This window comes from Rhamphochromis sp. 'chilingali', assembly GCF_963969265.1.
Source record: "Rhamphochromis sp. 'chilingali' genome assembly, chromosome: 19".
In the NCBI taxonomy this organism is placed as follows: domain Eukaryota; kingdom Metazoa; phylum Chordata; class Actinopteri; order Cichliformes; family Cichlidae; genus Rhamphochromis; species Rhamphochromis sp. 'chilingali'.
Window position 1 is genome coordinate 32,912,462 of NC_137946.1, and position 15,031 is coordinate 32,927,492.

The 15,031-nt window shown below is 42.3% G+C and overlaps 1 protein-coding gene across 3 annotated transcripts in view; it reads left to right on the forward strand.

Moving 5' to 3' along the window:
• LOC308387672 (glutamate receptor 1-like) overlaps positions 1-15,031 on the forward strand; it is a 108,869-nt gene that overhangs the window by 30,016 nt on the left and 63,822 nt on the right. The window contains exon 1 of one of the 3 annotated variants that reach the window (XM_080867886.1): positions 14,417-14,453. The exons of the other annotated variants lie outside the window; for them this stretch is intronic. The gene's annotated coding sequence lies outside the window, so the exon portion shown is untranslated. Of the gene's footprint in view, positions 1-14,416; positions 14,454-15,031 lie in introns of those variants that run through there. 3 annotated transcript variants of the gene reach the window in all.

Sequence of the window (15,031 nt, forward strand, 5' to 3'; positions counted from 1 at the left end):
AATCTGGGATGATCATGTGGATTCATTCATTTTCAGGACCGGCCTCAAATGGCTACTTGAAGAATTGGAGGATGACCGTAGTGGATGTGGCTGCTCGTCACATCCACTACTACTCGTCTGTCGCTGTCGGTTTTGTTTTTATATTGTTTCTGCTATGTGTCACTCTGGAAGTCGGGTCTTTACTGGTGTACGATCGCCAATCGCTTCTCAATCTCCGAAGCTCTGGTCAAAATACCGTTTGCTAATGGAAAACAGAATTCCTGTTGTCCGCTGCTGTCACAAATACCAACTTGCTTATGCCGTGCTGTTTTGCTACCTGCCCGGCGAAGGCACCAGGGTAGGCGCAGTGGTTGGCTGGTTAACCTCAAGCTCTCCTTGGCGCATCATCCCACTACTGCCCAAGGAGTACATCGATTATTTCCTGGCGTTTTTGTGCATCGACGATTCTTGGACCCTGTGGAAGCCTGCCTCATCCCCGTGAGCAACTGGGATGATACTCCGCTTTTTCGCAACCCCTGTCCTCCTCGGCTGAAGGTGCGCCAGACGAACCTCCGCAATCTGTGGCCGTTGTGCTGAGTTCCCTATGCTGCTGAGGCCCCAGCTTCTGTCAGGGTTGGATTGGTAAACGCCAGATCGCTGATAAACAAATCTTTTGTTCTGAAGGAGTTATTCACCTTCTGGAGTCTGGACTTGGCTGAACACTGGTGAGTCCAGTATGTTTTCCGAACTTTTACCAGCAGACTGTTCTTATTTTAACACATCGAGGACATCAGGAAGAGGAGGTACGGCGGTTGTTTTTAAAAAGGATTTTAAATGTAAACCACGCTTTTTACAGCCTTCTTCCAGCTTTGAGCTGATGTGTTTTGAAGTTATTTGCTCTAACTCAGTGCTCTTTGCTGTTATTTATCATCCCCCTAAATCAGGGGTCCCCAATCCCAGTCCATGAGGGCCGGTGTCCCTGCAGGTTCTAGATGTGTCCTTGATCCATCACAGCTGATTTAAATGGATAAATAACCATCTTGAAGTTCTCCAGAAGCCTGGTAATGAACTAATCATGTGATTCAGGTGTGCTGACCCAGGGTGAGATCTAAACCCTGCAGGGACACCGGCCCTTGTGTACTGGGATTGGGGACCCCTGCCCTAAATATACTAAGGACTTCATAAATGACTTTTCAGAATTTCTAGCTGGGTTATGCCCAACTACGATTACGTTCTCATTGTGGGAGATTTTAACATTCGTGTCTGCTACTGATACTGTGTTTTCGCGCACTACAGGTCAAAACAGTGCTCCAGCTTGCCTCTGTCGGATCATCAACCCCTTCCACTACTGCCCGGTTCTCCTCTGCCTTTAGCCAGCTGTCTGTCCCTTCCGATCTGGACACAGAGGTCCTTAGCTCTTGGTTTGAATCCTCGTGCCTAACTATTTTGGACTCTGTGGCTCCACTTAAAACCAGGCAGCCCAATGCTAAAACCGAGCCTTGGTTTAATGAACCACTCGGGCTGTGAGGAGGGAATGTCATAGAGCTGAATGCAGATGGAAGAGGGACAATTTACAGGTGTCTCTACAACTCCTAAAGAACTCCTGGCATCTCTATCGTGATACGGTTAAAGAGGCTAAGAGGGAATACTTTCCCAAGATCATTTCCTCCAACAGTCATAATCCCCGTGTGTTATTTAACTCTATTGGTTTAGTTTTAAATGCTCCACAAAGTGGCTGTTTAGACGCCTCTATCAAATTATCTAATGATTTTATGTGTTTTTTTTTTTATTGATAAGGTTGCAACCACACAGGACCTCATCTCTGCCCCTGAGTCTGACCTCTGTTTTAATCCCTTGCTCTGCTGTTTTCGACCAGTTCAAGCCCATAACTCTTTCTTATTTAGAGGATGTGGTTGGGTACCTGAGGCCCTCTGGTTCTCCAAATGATCCTCTACTGCCACATTTTTTTAAGGAGATATTTTCTTGCATAGGGCAGGCTGTTCTTACTGTTATAAATAGCAGTTTAAGATCTGGTGTAGTCCCTGCTAATTTTAAGCATGCAATAGTACAGCTCTTGCTTAAGAAACCTGCCCTGGACCACACTGTATTGGCTAACTATAGGCCTATCTCTAAGCTGCCTTTTATGTCTAAAATCTTAGAGAAAATACTGTACTCCCAGTTGGTGGACTTTTTCAATGAGAATGGTATTCTAGAGGTTTTAAAAACCTTCACAGCACTGAGTCAGCTCAGTTAAAGGTTTTGAATGACATCCTTCTTACCTGTGATCCAGGTAATTATGTTGTTCTTGTCCTTCTTGACCTAACAGCTGCTTTTGATACCGTAGACCACAACATCTTATTGTCTCGCTTACACCATCCTGCAGGCATCTGTGGTACGGCTTTGAATTGGTTTAGGTCCGATCTTACTGACAGAACTTTTAATGTTAATTTTTTAGGGTATGAGTCCTTTTCTGCCACGTTTCAGTTTGGGGTCCCACATGGCTCAGGTTTAGGGCCTTTGCTTTTTGCATTGTACTTACAGCCCTTGGGTACCATCCTTATAGGCATGGAATAGCCTTCCACTGCTATGCTGACGACCAGTGTTGGGTGTAACACATTACTGTAATTAAATTACTTTTCCACTGAAAAGTAGAGTAACTGATTACTGTTCATTTTTAGGTATTTTAATTACATTGACTTACAATGTGCTTGCGTTACATTGTAAAATAATTAAACTCGCTGAATATCATTATTTAATTTCAATCATTTGTCTTCTAAACGTAGAGGTAAACTCTGCTGCTTTAACATCGCTGTAGTGCAGCTGCTCGTCATTTCGCGCCAGTTTGCTGCACAGTCGTATTCTAAAGCAGAAGGTGCCGGACTCGGCTGAAGCGAGTTTTATGAAATGGACATATTCCCGTCTCTTCACTTTTCTGAAACAAGCAGACAAGAACATTACAGTAATATGTAAAAACTATCGGCTGCTGTTAATAGCAGGAGTAATCTGCCGAAGCGCCTGACACAGAGCACAGACGAACACTTCTGAGTGATCCTTGTTCATCATCCATGGATAACACAGCGGCAACTCCTGCTGAGCAGCAAAACCTGATTTTACTTCAGCAGCACAGAAGGTGCTTAAAAAGGTGAGCTTAAAAATAACTGCAGGCGACACTGTGGAAGAGATGCTACCGCTGCTGTGGAGTCTCCGTCTTTAAAAAAAAGATTTATTATTTAAAGAGTTTAATTTCTATTGTTTGTCCACTCAATGTTTTATTGGGATTTTAAGTATTTAGTTAAATTACTTATTTAGTAATTAAGTTACTTTTCAGACACAGTAATTACATAAGTATTTTAAATACAATATTGATTAAGTAATTAGTAATTAATTACTTTTTTAAAAGTAACTTACCTTAACTTACAACACTGCTGACGACTGTCAGATTTATTTGCCTCTGGAGCAGAAAGGCGCCTCTTCCATTCAACCACTTTTGACATGTCTAGATGATATTAAAACTTGGATGGCCCCAAATTTTCTAAGATTCAATTCAAGCAAAGCTGAGGTGATTGTGTTTGGTCCTAGTGGACCTTGTGACCCCTCCACTATTGATTTGGGACCCTGGCAGAGTATTTTACGCATGTTGTCACTAACTTGGGTTTTTAGATGGATAGTGATTTTAAATTGAACACTCAAATTACTGTCAAGTCCAGTTTTTATCACGTAAGAGAGAGCATATAACTCCTATCCTGGCTTCACTCAGCTGGCTGCTTGTTCATTTTAGAGTTCATTTTAAAATTTTAATGTTTGTTTTTAAATGTTTAAATGGTCTTGCTCCACCTTATCTCTCTGAGCTTCTTCATGCTTCTTCACCTCCTAGGTCTCTCAGGTCAGCTGACGAGCTGCTCCTGGAGGTACCCAGGTTTAAGAGGAAGCTCAGAGGGAACAGGGCTTTCTCTATTGTTGCTCCAAATCTCAGGAACAATTTGCCTCAGCTCATAAGAGAGGCTCCATCATTGTCCATCATTAAAACTCACTTTTGCTCCCTGACCCGGACTTTTTATATGTTTTTAGTCTAATTAAATTTGCATTTATTTATTTTTATTTATTTATTTTTTTACATATACTATTTCACTATTGTTATTTGTTATGTCATGTGTACAGCACTTTATTTTCAGCTGAGAGTTGTTTTGAAAGTGCGATATAAATAAATTGCTTGCTTGCTTCAAGACATGCTTGCTGGAACGATTCAGAGGATTTTGTTATCTTTCTCCAAAGCCGGATAAGTTGTCCCCACTGTTTCCTGTTTTTTGCTAAGCTACACTAACTGCCTTCTGGCTTTGGCCTTTAACTGACACACTGACTCATCTCACTCTCAACAAGACGGCAGATAAGCTTTAATGAGTTGACTCTTGAGGTCGAGAACAGAGCAAAATATGTGGGACTGAGGTCGTGACCTTTTACAGTCACTGCAGAGCAGCAGAGGAGAGCGGGTGATGGAGAGAAGCCTGGATCTTAATAAAGATGTTGCGGCAATAATAAAAACATCGTGTTTCAAAGGAACCCAAATGCAGTCTTTGCCAATACGTCACCATGTCTCATTCACGCCAGCAAATTGGGCTGAATTGAATGGAGATGGACTGAATAGAAGTGAAATGAATTGAGTCAGGACAGGCAGAGAGAGAGATGGGGGTTGGAGCGAGCATCCCAGTGTAGCAGAGCATGTAACAGGGTTGTGAATGGAGCTTTAACCTGAGCGTGACCCCGTGTTAACGCAGGCTCAGACTCTGCTGATGGCTCCATGAACTCGCACCCCACCGCACCTTGAAAATCTGCGACGGCACCGTTTTATGAAGAAATATGGAGCTTATTTTATTTTTTCTTAGGCTGAAGTAATGGTTCGGGGCTGAGCGGCAGAAAATCCATCCGTCAGCAGAGAAGAAATGAAGTGGAGGAAAGTACTCCGAGCACAGAAAATGAAGTTTCTTTTATTTTGGCTAAGGTAATTTTTCGGGCCGTTAAATTGCTTTGCGACACCGCTCACCTGCAGGATTGTGAAATTAAACAAGTGTCACACTGAATTTTACTGCAGCAAACGTATAAAACACTGTTTGATTTCAAGGGAAAATATGAAGCGTCTCTATTGCTGAGCTAGTCTGTTAAATTTAAGGAAGAGTGACTATTCCATGGGTCTTATTTTACTTTATGATCGGCTCGGATCCCAAATAGTTTACAGCTGCATGTCAAGGCAGAGATAAGCAAACAATGAAGTCAAGGTAAAAATAAATAAATGAATAAAAATGAATAATGTGTTAAAAATAAATACATAGAATGACGAGGACAAATGTCTATAAATGAACAATCACAGAAGATTTCGTCTAGAAACCAGACTTTGTTATATATCTGATATTTTTATCCTTCCATCAGAAATGACTCCTGATTTTTGATTCCACCCTACCTGTCCTCTCTCCTCACCTTTGTCACGCAGTGTCTGTAGCTTTGGATGGCTGACCGCCGATATTTAACCTCATCTACCTAAACTACCTCCCCTTTAACTCTGTGTCCTCATTCACAATGAGACATTCTTGACCTTCTTTATACCTCTCCGCCAACACATTAACCGATCAGGTAAAAAAAGCCCACTGCCCTCTCTCATAGATGCCCGCATACCTTCACAGGTATGTCATGTGGACCAGCAGCATTCCACTCCTCACCCTCTTCATTAAGTGCTCTCACCCCTGATTGAACCGTTCTCCACCCATACATCCTTCTCTCATTTTAATTCATAAGCTTCTCAAAGTTAGATCTCTAACCACCAAACGGACTCCTCACCAGAATTAGGTGAACTAATGTTCGCTAATATTACTCGGAAACTCAGATTTATATTATGGAGACTGTTTGGCCAAACAGGCATTTGATCAACTTCAGCAAAAACCCCAAGCTGTCTGTCTGTATGTTATCATATCAGCTTATCATAAGAGCTGGCTATGCAAGGTTTTTATAAGAAAGATTGCTGTGAAATCAACTATGTTCCTTAAGCTAAGTGTTTGTATGGTATGGATAAGCATGGGTAATGTTATCGCTCATAGTAACAGTGCATTTAAATAAGCTGTCTGCCTCCACCATGTCTATGACTATTTTTAATAAAGTACTTTATGTTTAGGTAAATGATGTACTTTCATTTATGTCTTATTTATTTATTACCGTGGTATCAAACTTAGTTTCAGGCACTGGTGCATTCTGCTGGTGTTTGTACTGGTTACTACATTTCTGCTGTTTTGACCTCTCTGCTTTCTACCGTAAAAGCCAGCGTGGAGGCAGCTAGCTAGCTAGCTGTAACAAAGTCCCCTTTGTCATTCCACACAGGTCTACAGTATATACAGCACACTGCTCTCTCAGCTCTTATGCATACAACAGAACAACATTACAGTTTATATCTCACTGCTGTTTCAGCCAGTGTTAGCGCACACGTGGAGTGTGACTGCAGTCCATTAATCCCAAAGGTGTTCTGAGGTGACGCAGAGGTCTTTTAAAGTTTGAGTTTTCACACTTCATCAGACGGAGCAGCTGTAATATCACAGCTCCTCCTCTGAATCCTCAGCAGTTTAACTTTGCACATTAAATATCAGCTGTAATCACTGAGCAGCAGCAGCATGGGAGCCCGCTCACTCACATTTTAACTCACCGCCCTCCCCGAGGGCCAGATGAAGATGGGAGGAGGAGGAAGGAGGCAGGGAGGGAGACAGAGGAGAAATTAAATGGTGATTCTCGCTGCCAGGACTCGCCTTATCAGGAGCGTACAGATTGAGACGACAGAAGGAAGAAACACGACTGCCCCGCTCCCCGTAGTTAGTGTTATTTGTTGTTTATTGGTGTAGAAAATAAAAAAAATAAAGAGCGCATCGTGTCGGACACACTGAGACAGGAAGCCGGTGGAAAGAGAGGAGCGAGAGAAACAGGAAGAGAGAGAGAGGGCTGATTTGGGTTGCTGGTGACATTTCGCCCTTGAGGACTCACTTGTAGTTACACGCTCAGTTGAATGCCTCAAATGTGAAATGAGGATAAAGTGCAGCCCTGAAAAAAAGAGCGCTGCGTGTATCGCCTGGAAAGACGTTTTATCTCAACAACACAATTTGGCAAATAATGGCAGAAACGAAAAGCCGTCTGTCAGACACGAGGGCTAGCTGCAGGGAGGGAGGGGATTATCTTTAATTAATAATCTTAATCTCTAATTTCATGTCGGACAAACAGAAGTGATATCAGATGGCAGAGTGGCAGGATAAAAGAGGAAGATTCAGATTGTGTTCAGAGAGGAAATAACAAAGGAGGAGAGAGGAGAACTAAAGCGCAGAGTTTTAGAGAAGGAGCCGGAAACATCTCACTGTCCACTGACAAACGCTAAATGTTGGATTAAACAACAGAATCAAAACGCTGATGTGTGAAGAACTGGTTCCTGACCTCAGAGAGTTCAAAGGTCGCAGTCGGGCGTGTGGTTTTCCTTGTGTTTGAAACAGCTGTACTGCATTAAAACTATAATTTTGTGTTTGGATTTGGTTCAGTTGACCTCCGTTGCTATTAGGGACGAGGACATCGGGCTGTAACATACCAGTAGCTGAGCAACTTAATTATTTGATGGAGAAAAATAATATCGCAGACATTTTTCAGTCTGTTTTGCACATTTTACTGTTTCTGGTGACGTGTTGATAGCAGCAGACTCCAGAGAATTCAGAGTTTTAGTTTTATTGGAGCCCATCTCTGTTGCTCACAGCATCATGATAAACAGGCTTAATGACTTGTTTGTGATCAAAAATATAAATATGTCCTGGAGATATTTTACTGTTGAAATGAATTAAGTGAGTTCTGCCTCTCGGGGCTTTACATTTTGGCTTTACAAACTCCCTGAAGACCAAATTATTAGACGTTACATTAATATCATGCTAATGACATTCAGTCAGAGACTTTATATATAGTTTTATACATTGTCTACTTTAAGTATTTGCTAAAAGAATTCAAACTATTACATAAAACCTTCCTTCATGTAAACACAGATAAAAGAGAAACTATGATTATTGCTCCTGATCGTGAGATTTTAGAAATTAGGGGTTATATCTTCTTCTAAATCTTCTCTTCAGTCAAGCCTCAGAAATTTGGGTGTCATAGCTACTGGGTGCTTTGCATCCATCCTGCAGGTATGAGGAAAAAACTTGAGATTTTGCTTCCAGGAAATGCACTTAGGCCATGTGAATCAGCAGGTTGCCTGGGAAAATCAATTAATAAAGGTTTATTTAAAGTGAAAGCAGAGTTCTGTTGATTTAACTTCGTGGTAAGTTTTGGTTCAGCTTTTTATTATAAGAGATTCAGTGAATTCACCTAAATAAGGACCTTTTTTTTTTTTCAATAATTTAACTGATATCAACCTTTTTTTTAGTTTGTTTGAATTTATTGTCACTGTTCCAGAATAACAAAGAAATTAAATCACCATGAAAACTTTGAGCTTTTCATTTTTGAACATTTTGACATCAGACACATTTCATCAGTCATTTTAGTTGCACATATGCCAACAACTGTCAGGTTGTAGTTAATGGACTCAGGCGCAGGCCGGGAATCCTTGCAGAGTAGACAGTCAGTTTATTAACACAACGACACCAGGTGACACTGTTTGCAACGTGCTGGAGGGAGGGGATGGGGGTCCAGGGCATGTGAGGGGAAGAACGGAAATCAGACACACTCCAAAGAATCTCTCTCCTTTCTCCACAGTGGGGTAACACAAATCCACTCACTCGTCCACACAGTAACAGGCAGGCAGGGGAAGGTCCGGGGTAGATCTGTACACAGAAACTAGAGTTAACGACGAACTGACGGAAATTTAACTCACTAACGGCAGAGTGTCTGACGCTGATAGCCCAATGATCCAGCGACGAGTAACACAGTGCTGCCGTCTTAAATAGACCTTGCGATCACCCAGCAGGTGTGGAGATGGCAGGTGCGTGGGCCAGGGGCGGGGGCCCATAATGAGCACCGCCCCTACAGGTGAGAGAGAAGGAGAGAGCAAAAAACAACAAAACACATGTTGCCTAATACAGGATCAGCTGGTGAGGCACAGGGACCATGACAAGAGCAAGGTCAAGGTTTGTCTTCTTCTGCTAAATAAAGGCTGAGTGGTTCACGCAGCTTTTGTTATCTCTGCAGTGAATTATGGGTAAATCTCTGTGGATGATTGAAATGTAAATGTAGAGGTTCTGAGCTCTGAGCTGACAGATGGGGTTTGAACCTACAACTGTAGGGGGGTAACACATGTAGAGAGGCTCTAGATCAGCGTGTCTGTGTAACTTTGTGTGTGTCAGAGCTGCATTCTCAGCAGGAGATTATTGCATTGATGCCTCAGAGGCAGCAGTTGCCTAAATGACTTTAGTGTGTGTGTGTGTGTGTGTGTGTGTGTGTGTGTGTGTGTGTGTGCGCTGCATCACCCCGAGGAAGGCAGTCATTTAATTCATTATTCAGCATTGCTACAAAACACATTAATTAGAGCCTGAGGTTGGGCTGGGTTCACAGTGCCGCTCAGATCACTGCGAGTCAGAATTAAAATTTCATCTCTTCTAATTTTATTTGAACTGAAGATCTCACTGTTGGCCTCTCGGTCCTGGACACCTGCTTCCAGAGCCTTTAACACCGAATAAATGACGTGTAGTTGCCGTACACTGTACACGTAGCCACTGTGACAGCACTCTGAAGCTAAAGTAGCACCTCACGTTCGTATCCACACCTGTTGATTTTTACATTTGTACATTTTTAAAGCTTAGTTATAAAAGCATCCCCCCCTTTGCAGAATGGAAGTGAGCTATTATACTTTTTGTGTGTTTGTTTGTTTGCAGTGGGCTGTAAGCATGTTTATTTCTGCTGTGAAGTCAGACAATTTAACATTAGACACAGCTGGACTTTACTGTTGAGATTTATACGTTGAAACCACCCAAGTTTAAAAAGTCTAAGAATATAAACTCAGATGGACATTTAAAGGGTATTTAGACAGAGGGCTCATGTCTTCACCACTCCACTGTCTGTGAACTTTGAAGTTCCCATTTTGGGCTTTTATAATGTCACACACTTCCAGCTGAATCTCTCCCTGAACGTCACCTCAGATCAAATAAACGGTGAATATAAATGTCACTATGAAAGCTTTGGTGCTGGAGTTACTCCTCTTTCTGTTTCCGACCTGACTCGATGTCACTCTGTTAGAAGCGACAGTGACTCGTGCTGGCCGAGTGACAGAATGCCGAACGGCGCACCGAGACAGTGACCTGATCATCGGCTGTGTGTCTCCGGGCCGGCCTGTTTGCTCGGTGGAGGAGAGTAAACAGTCGAGAAGGAGGATGACGGTGAAAGCCTAAGGTTAATAGATGTCCTCACAATTACCCGCCTGTTCCCCTGGGCGGAAGAGTCCTTTCTTCCTCTTCTCTCTCCCTGCAAACATGAGGGTGATGATGATTATTCATCACAGACAGGCAGATCTGCAGAGATGGACCGGCGTGTCAGGAGGATGAATGGCTCTGTGGGTAGACGCGGTCTCAGCTGTGGGCCCCGTGGCACTTGGCGTCGTCGACTGTGGGCTGTGTTTAAATAAAGCTCTGTCTAAAAGCCTTAGGTGGCGAGGAGCGAGCTGTCTGACTGGAGGAGCCTCTGTGGGTACGAGGCGAGGTCAGCTCATTTGCTGAGACGCCGTGATCGATGTCCTCATTCACTGTTTGGCTCCCGAACGTTAAAGGTGGCTTGAATCAGGACAGCTGTGGTTTAAACATCTGTGGTGGAGACAGGAAGTCCAGCACGTAGTGAACCCATACTGGACTTTTGATTGGTGTTACAGCAAATGAGGTACATCTAATATGAATCTTATTTAGCAGCTTTAAGGTTGCACTCGCACTGTGGTTAAAATGTGTCCGGCCTTGTTTTTAGTAGTTTTTAGCATCTAAACTTAAACAGCAAGTGAAAGTAATATGAGTGGAAATGAAACAAGTCATCAAGAGGGAAATAAACTGAAGTGCCAAACACAAAGATGGGAACAGGGTCTAATAAAAGTATAACTAATAGCATCACACGTACCTGCACTCTCCTGTATTTTAAGAACATCTCCAGTGATCTCCAATAGTGGTTTCTATTTGCCAGGCCCTCGAACTTTCTTCTGACTAATGTGAAAACAATTTCCTCTGTTTTTATGTGTGTTTAATGCACCCAAGTTACCAGAGTGCCTATGAACCAGTCCACACACAAATACAGTTTCCACCTATCTGTCAGCACAACCAGGCAACACACAGCCAGGTCCAGGCTGTGTTGATCTCTGCACACACTCAACCAATTATCTGCTGTCTCAGCTGTTCTTGGACACGTTCTGCTGCCAAACCGCAAAGACATCACAACTGGATGAGACTTCAGAAACGCACAGAATTCAGTGGTGGTGAGTTGAGCCGTGTGTTTGAGTATTTAGGTGTGTACGCAACGTTGAGTTGTTGACTTTGATATAGCTGGAAACTATTAGCTGATTCAAGCTTGCAGTTAAAATAAACATAGAAAAGTCATAAATTGCACAAAATAACACATTTTTCCAAATGATTTTCAAGTGCGATTAAAATCACCCGAGCTGGACGATTTCATGAAAATCGTTGCAACTCATGTTTAACTAAAACCTGCACGTTATGCGCCGTAGTCTCACCAAAATCCTGTCACACATCACTGACCTCCTCTCAATCATCAGAGGAACTGAATCGTTTTGGAAAGAACGACGACAGCTTGTTTGCATTGTATATTCTCAAACTGGATCATTGTCTATATTAAAAAAAATAGACTGAAACGGCAAAACTCACATTAAAAAAATGTCCCATTTGACATAAAGGCAGCATCAACATTAAGGCCAAAAAAAGGGAATGTGCCTGGCTCTGCCAAGTTTAAAGAATCTGACTGCAAGCATGTCTTCACACCGCTATTCAACACTCTGCAGGCTGATTTTTAACCCCTACAAAGCTGAAAAAAGATTGTTGTGTTGCTGTGCATTCAATCTCAAACTCTTTGAAATCAATGACCGGGTCAAGAAAGAGTCTCACGTTTGACATTTCTCCTGGTTACTTACTTACAAAAGGAAAAATAGTTACACTGACGACAACCACATTTGGTATTTTATGCAACAGTTTATAAAAGGCATTAAAAAAAAGAATATTCATACATTTAAAGAGACAAAATATGACATGAATTTTAAATCATTATGGAAAAAAACAGCACAAACTGAGCTCATTAAATCAACAAAGACAGCTATTTATGTAATGCTACATAAATTAGAAACCACTTCATTGGCTAATCCCATAGGTTAAACATCTGGACTCCCATCATGTTGGCTTTAATTTAAACACAACTAACTACAAAGCTTCCCAAGGCTCGCAGCATCTGTCAACTCTGTGCTGCCCGACCCCCTCTGATGAAGGACCCGCCTGTCGTCCCAGTTGGACAGCAGCGCTAATGCTAAGAGACAGATACCTCGTTAGCACTGATAGCATTTGCCTGAGGGTAAACATCTATTGTTAGCATGATAGCATGGCCCCACAGGGGATGGTTATTTCCAGTGTGAGTCTGCTAAGGGTAGATGGTCTTGCTGTTAGCATGTTAGCGCTGGCCTCAGGGATCTGCACCAAGGACACACACACATTCACAAAGAAAGTAGACGAGGACATCTGTCAGCACCTATGTGTCTGATCCAATACTGATTCATTGATTAGCAGTTTGGCAGCGATTTAGCAAATTTAGAAACAAAAAAACAGATGAATAAGTACATTTCAGCAGTTTGATTTTAAAACTGCAAAAAGTGGATTCTTTTTTGAGTTTTGGTCAGTCTGTGGACCATTTATTAAGAAGTTTACTCAGGAGAAACAAAAGCATATTGAATCAACAGCTCCACGGCTGGAAGAAAGACTGAAGAACCTATTAATTAACAGGTGTTCTCTGAATTTGAATGCATCCGAATAGCTTTACTTCCAGTGTGGGTGGGTGAGACAACCTGGAGATTTAACCATATTTGCTTTATATCTGTAAATGTATAGCGATTACACAAGCTTATAGGTCAATTACTGCCAAAAGAGGGGTTGATGTTTCACTAACCTGACGCACCAGATGTTTGTTATGCAGAACCATCTGGAAGGTCATCATCGTAAACTGTTTAGAAAAAGGCCAACACTAAAAAATAGGTTACTGAATTACAAACAGATGTCTGTTGCCGTGTATGAACTTTTGAACTCTCACTGTTTTTAACTTTGACACATAACATCAATGAACCACTACCAGAGGAACCAGCATGGCAACAAAGTTCAGCTCAAACTCAAACAGTAGATTGGCCAAATGCTGTAGCCCCAATCAACTGATAGGTCAGATAGTTTCCTTTTACACTTGGAGAAGCTGAATGTCATACAGGGTTCAATATTTATGCATTTGGGTCTCAGGTTTTCACTTGATCAGTGTCAGCGCCATAGACAAAAGCCTGTAATGATTAAATACTCTCCAGCTCTGACAAACAGTCATGTCCTGGTCATTGTGTCCTTGGGCAAGACACTTTACCCTACCGCCTACTGGTGTTGGCCAGAGGGGCCGATGGCGCGATATGGCAGCCTCGCTTCTGTCAGTCTGCCCCAGGGCAGCTGTGGCTACAACTGTAGCCTCCGCCAGTGTGTGAATGTGAGAGTGAATGAATAGTGGCATTGTAAAGCGCTTTGGGTGCCTTGAAAAGCGCTATATAAATCCAATCCATTATTATTATCATTATCATTATGTCAGGAAGAAAGCTTGAAGTTAATAACCATCACACCTAAAGCACCTCTATAGCTACCAATGTAGGAAGACCAAGTACTGGGTCCAAGTGCTTAGCTTGAAGTTGAGTGTACTGGCAGTTATGCTTTGTGAATGAGCCAAAACATTAAAAGAAGTGAGAAGTGCATAGCACTGAGCTTCTTGCAGACCTAACTTAGATTGTAAATCTGCTGAGTTACATGCCCTGTTAGCAGCAGCACTCCCCGATGGCAGTCGTCTCTCTCCCGATTAGTGTCAAAAGCCTTCCAACTCCCCAGATTCCAATCAAATCAGGCCTCAAAGGGATGTATATGAACAAGCCTGAACTATGGAGGCAACCAAAGGTCCACCACCAAGCTGGTACAAAAGAGGTCATGATGCAGTCACAGTTTTGTGCAGTCTGTACCTTTGCAGATCAGGACTGATCTGGCAGCATAGAGAGGGGGTGTAACAAAACATTGGCACAGGTGGTTTTAATATTGCTGCTCACTGGTGTAGATGCCTCCTTCTTTCCTTCTTTCCTCTCAGGTTTCACTTGTTTTAGCCTAAATGGGGATTTTTCTGGGTGATGACACACAAATATGGACATGTTTTGATTCAGTCTAAATCCGGGAGGACCATAAAATGAGCCAGTGATTTACAGAATGACTTTTGGAGCCTCAGCAGTGAGTATTATTTTGTCTTAAGACTTAATCCCTGACTGTGAAGGATCTCAGAGTAATTTGATTAGAGCTATTGTGTGTACGGGGATTTAGCATGTGGGAGCGCTTTGTGTGAAACAGGAAGCTGCTCTTCATCAGCTACACAGCGGCAGATAAGTCAGCTGCAGAGATGATGTCTGTTTACCATGAAGATAAGGACACTTTATCATCTGTTAGCTTATTACCACATGGAGATTGGGCTGTTCTGTGTTGATGGGAGGAAGAAAACCCACTGGAAGCGCTGATAAAACAATAAACATGCATGAAAAATGGCAGAGTTCAGCATATTCAGAAGTGTTCATGTTTGTTTGAAGAAGACTGTTAAAAATGCCAAAGAAAGGCGACCCGAATGTGACAAGATAACGCTAAGAAGAAGGAAAAAAGCTGTCACGGTTTTGCACCATTAAGTTAAAATGAAGCACAGTGTGACTGAGGAGTCATAATAAAGTGTACGAGCTAGATTTTACTCGTGGATTGTTTGTTGACCTGGATTTATGGACAACTGGAGCTTAAAAACAAGACAGACAATGAGACAAATGGCA